Here is an 8,460-nt window from a genome sequence, read left to right as displayed (position 1 = left end):
AAACTGTAACAATAATAGCTCACTTTCTAAGTTAACCAGAAGAAAAGTTATAGAAAAGTCTGAAATTATATTGAATTTAATAACAAAGAGGCAGGCTCACAAATATGCTTATAAAAATGTCTACAATCCAGCTTTTAGTTTATGTATTCATCTTCAGTGAGTTTAATAGATTAATTAAACTCACCTTGCCACCTAACCTGTCACGCTTTGGGTTTGAAAATACGGGAAATGCCGCCTGGAGTGGGAGGAGAGGGCGAATGAACGAACTTAAGATGGGGTGGAGGGGAGGAAATAGACCAGCGGACTGACAAACCTTTAGACCGGGGACGAACACGGAGGGAAGCATTTGGGATATTTACGACACCTTCACTGGTCACACTCAGAAACTCATCTACCAGCCATGTACGATGCGCTCCGCCACCCGTTTCTTCAGACCGGGATATGAAATTTATTGTGCGGTTCATCGGTAAAGCTATATTTACACGGTAAGCATCAGCTACTCAGCCGCCCGCCCTGTTCAGTCTATCCGCTCACCTCAGCGCTCTTCCCGCCGTTCGCTTTCAACCAGCAGCCCCGGAGGAGAAATGCTGCCGTACTCCAGGCATTCCCCCAGTCATTTTAAGGATGCTTATTGGTTCCCCAAAAACGATAAAAAGTCGGGCATTATCATCAATCAATAAAATCCCCACGGGCCAATCTTGAAGATTGGACTTTATGCCGCTGAGACTTAGCTTTTGTCAACAACTCAGAGGCGGAAGTGAGAGCTCCGCGCAACGCAAATGAAGTCCCGGCCGGAACACGGTGCGCTAACTAATAAAACATAAATTAATGAAACTTCAAGGCAGGTAAATTTTCCACGAGGAATTTTAGTAATCGAGGTACTCGAATCATTCGAGGAATCGTTTCAGCCCTAAATGCATGCAATTTCCTGCCATAGATAGATACTCTTTATTTTCAAAAGAACACTTAACACTGGAACTGATAAACTAAATAAACAAAACAAACAAAAATAAAATGGATTTTCAGTCTCCATTACCAAAAAATGTACTTGAATAAAAACTAAACATAAAGCCAAAGTGGAAATAAATACTGCATTCAACCAAAAGAGTGCAGATTATGAAGTCTGTATACTATATTGCCCTTCAGTAATCACTAGATTTAAATAGAGAAGATGGGCACATCCGACTACCTAATACAATAAATCATACACAATTTTTTGCCCCTATTTTCTCCTTATGACAATCTTAGATCGTTGGCTGATCTAAGATTGTCGCTGGTGATTTCGTAACCGATCATCCTGTATTGTGTGTGGTGTGTTACGGTAGGTCGTCGTGGCCGCTCCGATCTAAATCAGGGGTTTTCCCCGACTGGGAGCTTAACGCTGAATGTGACAGGTAGCCAATCAGAAAGCGAAGATTCTCCTCCGTGCTTTCTGAGGGGAAATTACGGAGGGGAATCTGAAACAGCTGACATGGCGCAACCCAAAATCCAGCGGACATTGAAAATGATATGTGGAAACAACATTAATGTTTATTCAACATTTCGTGCAAAGAATATAGAAATGACAAGGGGAGGAGTTGGAGCCAAATTGCTACCGCAGTTGATAAACCCGGTAAGTTTTCAGCTGTTCTTCGTTAACCTGACATAAATAGGTTGTAATGATTTTCATTCAGTCGGAACTTTACGCTGACTCTATCCACATGCGTCACAGGTTGATTCTAGTAAAGCATTGATTAATACCTGGTTTTAAAATGAATTAATTGGACTTGTAGCCCTTATTGTAGCCCTTATTTTGTGCCCATGTGACTGGACACCACACGGCACTACGAATCCAATCGAACCATTATACCTAGGATTTCTGTCGGCTAATGTGTGGTCTCTCAGGTTTTTGGAAATGGGCAGACAATCGGCCGACAACTCGTGTAGTGTAAGCTGGACATTGCACTAAGGAAATGAGGAAGGGAGGATTAGTGGAGAGGACCGGAGCTGAGCTTTTTTTCATTCAGTGTCAGCAACAGAAAGAATAAAAGGCAGGAAGAGACTAAAGCCGACAATTAAAATGAGGTCGATATAGGTTTAATTTATCGTGCGATTTATCATTTATCGCGACAAGCCTTTTGCACAATTAAAGTACGCCCAAAAAAAATTATTCAAGAGCTAAAAAAGTGGATTTTGCATATGTCCCCATTAATAGAAACATTTGAACACAAAACTTACTACAAGGAAAATAAAAAATGTACTGGCTGTGTTATGAAAAACACAGCCAGATATCCTATCCCATAGGATATCATTAAAATATCTGCACTGTTTCATTCCCAAATATCAATGTTTTACAAAGATTAAAATGAAAATGTTTTAAGTTATTTATGTAAGAAACTTCTTTTGTGAACCGTGACTTTGATTTTGTTTTACGTTTGGCATAATAAATGTTTTATATTCACAATTTGATCCTCAATTGATTCTTTTAAAGTTAATAATATTGAATAAATAAATAAATAAATAAATAAATATTTAAAAAAAAAGACGCAGCATATCTCCTTTTACAGCTCATTCTGGAGGCTATTTGTAATAACTGATGGCAGTTTGTTAGTCTGAGCAGGTATGTTCAGACTGCAGTGTTGTTTTCATCACACCAGTGCTAACAGGATTTAGAAGATCTTTAAAACTGCAGACATTTTTATGTTTGCGTGTCAAAAAATAACAGTTCTTGTCCTTGAAGTACCTGACAACTTTGCTTTTATTTTTATTTTCAAACCTTTGCGCTATTCAGCTAACCAAAACACACACACACACACACACACACACGCACGCACACGCACACACACACACAAGGGGAGAAAAAGGCAACTAAACTGGCTTTGAGTGAATTATTACCAATTTTTTAGTGTGATTGTTTTATATTTAGCAACACATTTTTATGTTGAGATCCCAAGAGGATTGTCAAGATTGCATAAATGTAAACCTCAACAAAGTGACATGTAGTGGCAAGAACAGAGAGGAAAGAAGGTAGAGGTGAGGATTTGTATAAATAGGAAGGGGGATAAAGAGGATTTGGGCCAGGCTTTAAAGCTGCCTCTCTTCTTAGCTGTTATTCCAAATTTGGTTTCTGTGTTTGGTACAAAAAAAATCACATGAACGCTTCCCTGTGCTGAATGATGGTGCTAAAATTTGATTCTTAAGAGGCAGAGCACAGGCTGATGGGAATCTCGCTTTTCTTTTGATCTGCTGATCAAAGTTTATGCTCTCTATTATCACCCTGCCTCAGCAGTGGACAAGAAAGGACTTTATGACTGGTGGCATGCAGTGTGCTCCAGAGCACACACATCTGCACACACCTGGATGTGCACTCATGAGGGCCTGAGGATGACTGCACTTCATGAAAGCATGGATGGAGAATTTACTATGAAATTGGAGAAAAGTGAAGACAAAATGCTTTGTGAAACGATTAAGTGACAACAGAAGCTTCGGGTGTTTATTAGTTACATAGAAACAGGACCGGCCCAAGCCTCCATGGGACCCTAAGCGAAATGTGGTTTTGGGGCCTTCTAATTCTGCTAACATTGTGGACTGGCTGCAATCAGCAGCCCAATCATTTAAATCATTCACACACTTGCTATAAACTTATTGCATCTCTGACAGTGCTTTTTACATTATATACATATATAATATAGGATACATTAATTGGCCAACTGATTTGTCAGGCTTTTTAAAGTTCAGTAACCAGAAAACTGCAATTATGCAGCCCTACACAAATATTTATGACATTCATTGATTAAATAAACTTCTCTCTAGCATTACTCCAATAGCTAAAAATTTAATTGAGTCTTTCTCCCCTGAGAATGTGATCGGTACTGGACTGATTCTGTGCCTTCAAATGATTTTAACAGAGGTTACATAACTTAGAAGTTGATGTAAAAATAATGTTTGTTTTAGCCACAAAATGATTATCCTCAGTACCAAACAACATATCTCCAACTACAGCATAGAGTAGGTCATCGATGTAGCAGCTATCAGTGTTGTAGTACTCGAGATCGGTCTTGGTCTCGAGACCGTTTTTTGATGGTCTCGGTCTTGTCTCGGACTCGACCACATTTGGTCTCGGTCTTGTCTCGGTCTCGGGCGCTGAGGAGTCGGCATTTTATTTCAAGACCATTCGAGACCGCAACTGTGAAAATATCACTAAACGTATAGCATACTGTCCAGTTTATTTGTTAACATATTTGTTTTCAGTGGATACAAAACGCACCGATTAAAATCCAAGCAATAACGTAACTTGCCAATGGGGTATATGCCATGGACTTCCGTTTTAGCACTTCCACATTTTTTAGCCACATAGAATGCTTCCGGTGCTCAGGCAGCAGTATGTTAACAGTGGCTCCTCAGTCGCTGCAGGACTATTAATGATGCCTATAAAATTATTCAGACGTCCTGAAACGCTCCAACAACAACAAAGGATTTAAGCTGGATGTGTCAAAACTTCACAATAACTTCAAAGGTAAGTTAATAAATCATTTGTATTCACCATAATGCCTCATGTCTGACATAGCTAACAGGGACAAGTTTACAAAGGTGCTATGTAAACGTTAAGTGTTTTGATTATCTGTGCAGTGTGGAATCTACATATCTATGCTTTATAGATATAGATATATATCTATATAAACATATATAGATCTGTCTATATTGTGTCCAAGCTATCAGTCGAAGCTGAAGTTAGCTTCCGAATGTAGCATCTAATTCGGAAAATAGCTAAAGGGCGATTACACTTAATTTTTCACTATCTTGAGCTTTCTTAATATGTTGTACTTTAAAAACTATAACACCTAGTCATTTCAAACCTAACTAGATTATTCTGTACTAACAGAATAAATAAAACATTTGTGAAACCTTCTAATTGATTTGTGAAATTTGTAAAATATCAATAATAGATTCCAGAACGCATTAGATCTGAATTATTAAAGTGGCATTGTTATTTTAACTTCCCGTTTTCTTTCTTTTTTTGTAATCTTTATTATAGTTGGAGTTGGAGAGGAGTTCTGTTTGATGGCTTCCTGGAGGGAGAGATTGGCTCAGCTAATGTTGCCAACAACTTTTCTCCTGCCATTAACGTTTTTGTTTTTCTTTATATAGAAAGTATTTCTATCAGTTGCTTTTTCCATTTTGTTTACAGTATTTGCTCTATTTTTTATTTTTACCTTAATGCTTACCTGGTCAGTTGAGGTGGAAATGTACATCCTGTTGATTACTGACAAATGTCAGAACCACATGGACTGAGCTAGTTACGTCAGATCAATCTGAATCTTTATTTCTCATTAAAACGACTTCTTGTAATTTTAAGACATTGTTATAAAATTGCATCTTTATTCTGCTGTAACGATGACTGCATTTTTGCAATTAAAAAATCTTGTATCCTTACCGTTATGCTCCCTCATACAACTCACAGAACAGATGATTGAAATAAAGGCACTTTTTGAAAGTATTTTCTGTGATTTTATTATAGGAATTGAGGATGGGAGGAATCGATTAAAATCAAATTTGGTATGAAAAAAATCTTTTAAGTCATATCGTCCAGCCTTATTCAGTATATTAAATTATATGACTAACTACATATTGCTTAATATTCACATTTCTTTGCTGGTATTACCTAAAACTGTTGCATTTTAACATCTCACTCCTGATCTACATGTAAATACTTGATATAACATAAAAACTGAGAAATGGGGAAAAAAGGTTTGTAAAATGTAGAGTATTACAAATGATATTCAATTTTATTGTAGGTACAAACAGGATAACAAAATGAACAGTGAATATATAATATACTTCCTAGCAGCTAACCAGACATCAGACTTGTTTGCCTTTACTGGTGATGAAAACTTGTCACTCTGGAGGACAGGAAGACCGGCTCAGCCCTGTCCAGGATGACTGCAGTGTCAGGTGTTGAGAAAATAAATTTAAAATAAGCTAGTTTTAAAACTTAACGTCTTGATTCAAATGGCCTAAATTGTGGTTTTAAATCAGTAACTTATTCTGGCCTATTGACCGTTATTTTACTTGTAGTTACAGCAGATGGTTTGCTAGGATCATTTGAACTGCCTTTTGTCTGTGGGAAAACAATACAGTGGAAGTTGTAGCTTTTCACACTCATCTGTGAAAGGCCGGCAGGGGTTTCTGGCTTGAGAGAGGGTCAGAGATGGCTCCTGGTTGGATGAGCAAAGATACGCCTTATTTGAATAAATTAAATACAAGAGGATAAAACTTTCTACACAGAAGTAACAAATCAGATTTGCTCTTGCAACTCTCCAAAGATGTCTTTGCACGTCTTTGCTTTTCTTTTCTTCTTCTTTCCATTTATGTCAGGTAAATGAATGTATGTCTCCGTTGTTCTGCAGTTTCTGGTGTAAGTTTGTGCATTGTCTTACTTCTAAGTTTATGCATTGTCTTATATTGGATTAAACTCTGTAATTCTGTGACGTCAACACACATTGTTGTTTTCCTTGTGGCTACACGTGGCCCGCCGAGAGGACCTGGGATCCAGAGGAAGAGAGAGAGCCAAACTTTTTTCCAAAGTTAACTAATTTAGAATATTCTTCCTTAACACAGGGTAGTCAACAAAGTCTGCAGGAAGATTTTTGCATATCTGGTGCTCCAGTTTCAAGATCATAGTTTAACCAAGTACTGTAAAAAAAAAAGTTAGTCCACGTTGTGATGATCCGTGGACTGATGGATGTCTTCAGCAGGTCCAGGTGCTTGGATCCAATGGAAAGGTAATCGGCACTGTGATCATGGCTCAGAAACACGAGGTGTTGCGATGCAAACCTGAAAAATTAAAAACACACAAAAAAAAACAATAAGCGTCCATATTTAGCTGAACAACATAATCAAAACTAATAAATCCTCAGCTCTTTTTGAGAGTTTTGCTTGAAAATAAATTGACAATATCTCAGGAAATTAAACGTTTAAGTGAAATAGTTCTGGTATCACAAAGAAACTGCAAAAAATGTTTCAGAGGTGTAACAACACTGAAGTCACTGAGTAAGAGTGAACTAAAATACTACTTATAAATGCATGTTAAAATTTGAATACTCTTTTGAAAGTGTGCAGCTGAAATTAATTTAAACTACTAGCAGGCAAAGCACAGTCTTCACCTGATATCTGTACCAACAGTAATACAAAAAATGATGCATAGAGGCATTAGTTTATAAAAGTCGAGGCAAACCTAAATTTACCATTTTAAAAACAAAAAGCAGCGGGAGGATGTAACTTCATAACTTCATTTTCTAAGCAGAATCTCAGAGAAAAAAAAAGAAATTACGTTGGGTAAAGCAAGAACAGATTATAGCAGCCAAGTGGAAAAATTCACTCTAACAGTGGATTATAATTATGAAACAGCAAAGGTAGATGTCATATTTTCGGTATTCGGGAAATACGTGATTTGTACCATTTGTTCTGTGGGTTTTTCATGTGGATCGGTGAAAGTTAAACGGCTGTAAAGCGAAGGTTTTGGACCTTAATCTGACCGACTACCTGTGTGGTTTGGATCGGGCTGAAGCGTTGCTGCTCTCGGCTGTTCTTAAATTACCGTGCTCAGTATCGGAGGGGCTCGTCGCTCCGACTGCATGTTAAATGTATTTTATATATGTCATATAAACAAAAGCTAAGGAGCTGCCTAAGAATAATTTCATACTCCGTATAACACAAACGCACATCAACACACATATTGACTTACCTTGTGCCGAATCGCTGCCTCTGTTCTCAGCCTGTTTCCGTAGCAGTAGATTTCCTCCGGCATTATTTTCCTCCAACAAATTATTCCAGTGAACGAGGCACGTACAGCTTCCTTTTAACCTCCGTCTTCCCATTTCTGAGCTGGATCTTCAATATCCTCAAGCTTTGAAATAGCAGGCAGCTACAAACCGTGTGTTAGCTGTAGTGGCTAAGTTTTGGCTACAGTCCTCTGTCGCCTTGATATCAGCAGGAAAATGAAAAAAATTAAGCACCAGATGGTATTGGCTAATTACTGGACACAACGGCACACAACAAAACTCGATTGTTGTACCAGTAGCTCAAAGATATTTTAAGTTTTGCGTCTTTTTCATGGTACAGATCTTGCAGCTTTGGCCAAAAACAAGAGGAGGAGCAAGCAGGACCCGGAACCAACCAATGTGGAATAAATTCAAACGGAAATACGTCACCACCTCTCGTGGCATATACCCCCCACCTTTCACCCGCACGTGGCGCTCCACGTCATTCGTAGTGGATTTCTCTCAGCGGCATAAGATGTCTGTCTAACCGTCAGTAATAGAATAACGCTGCATAAATCATCAGAAATCCGATAGTGACAGCTAACTCAGCAGTGCTTCGCTTTCACAGACGGTGGGGACAACGTCTAACTTTTTTCGTCACTTAGAAAAGTAGCTCAAAGAAAGGTAAGCTCCGTTGACGTGATGTTAGCAAAGCTAGCTG

General features: G+C 38.3%; 1 long non-coding RNA gene across 1 annotated transcript; it reads right to left on the bottom strand.

Moving 5' to 3' along the window:
- Positions 1–6,623: 6,623 nt before the first annotated feature.
- LOC148155305 (uncharacterized) lies at positions 6,624–7,887 on the bottom strand. The gene is made up of 2 exons (XR_015765530.1): positions 7,724–7,887; positions 6,624–6,813 (listed from the first exon to the last, which is right to left on the bottom strand). It is a non-coding gene; the product is annotated as an uncharacterized LOC148155305 (long non-coding RNA).
- Between the last annotated feature and the right edge of the window lie 573 nt (positions 7,888–8,460).

This window comes from Poecilia mexicana, unplaced genomic scaffold, assembly GCF_051168715.1.
Source record: "Poecilia mexicana isolate PSO_F unplaced genomic scaffold, ASM5116871v1 scaffold_15, whole genome shotgun sequence".
In the NCBI taxonomy this organism is placed as follows: Eukaryota; Metazoa; Chordata; class Actinopteri; order Cyprinodontiformes; family Poeciliidae; genus Poecilia; species Poecilia mexicana.
The sequence above is the reverse complement of the archived record's forward strand: the minus strand, read 5'-3'. Positions and strand labels throughout refer to the sequence as shown.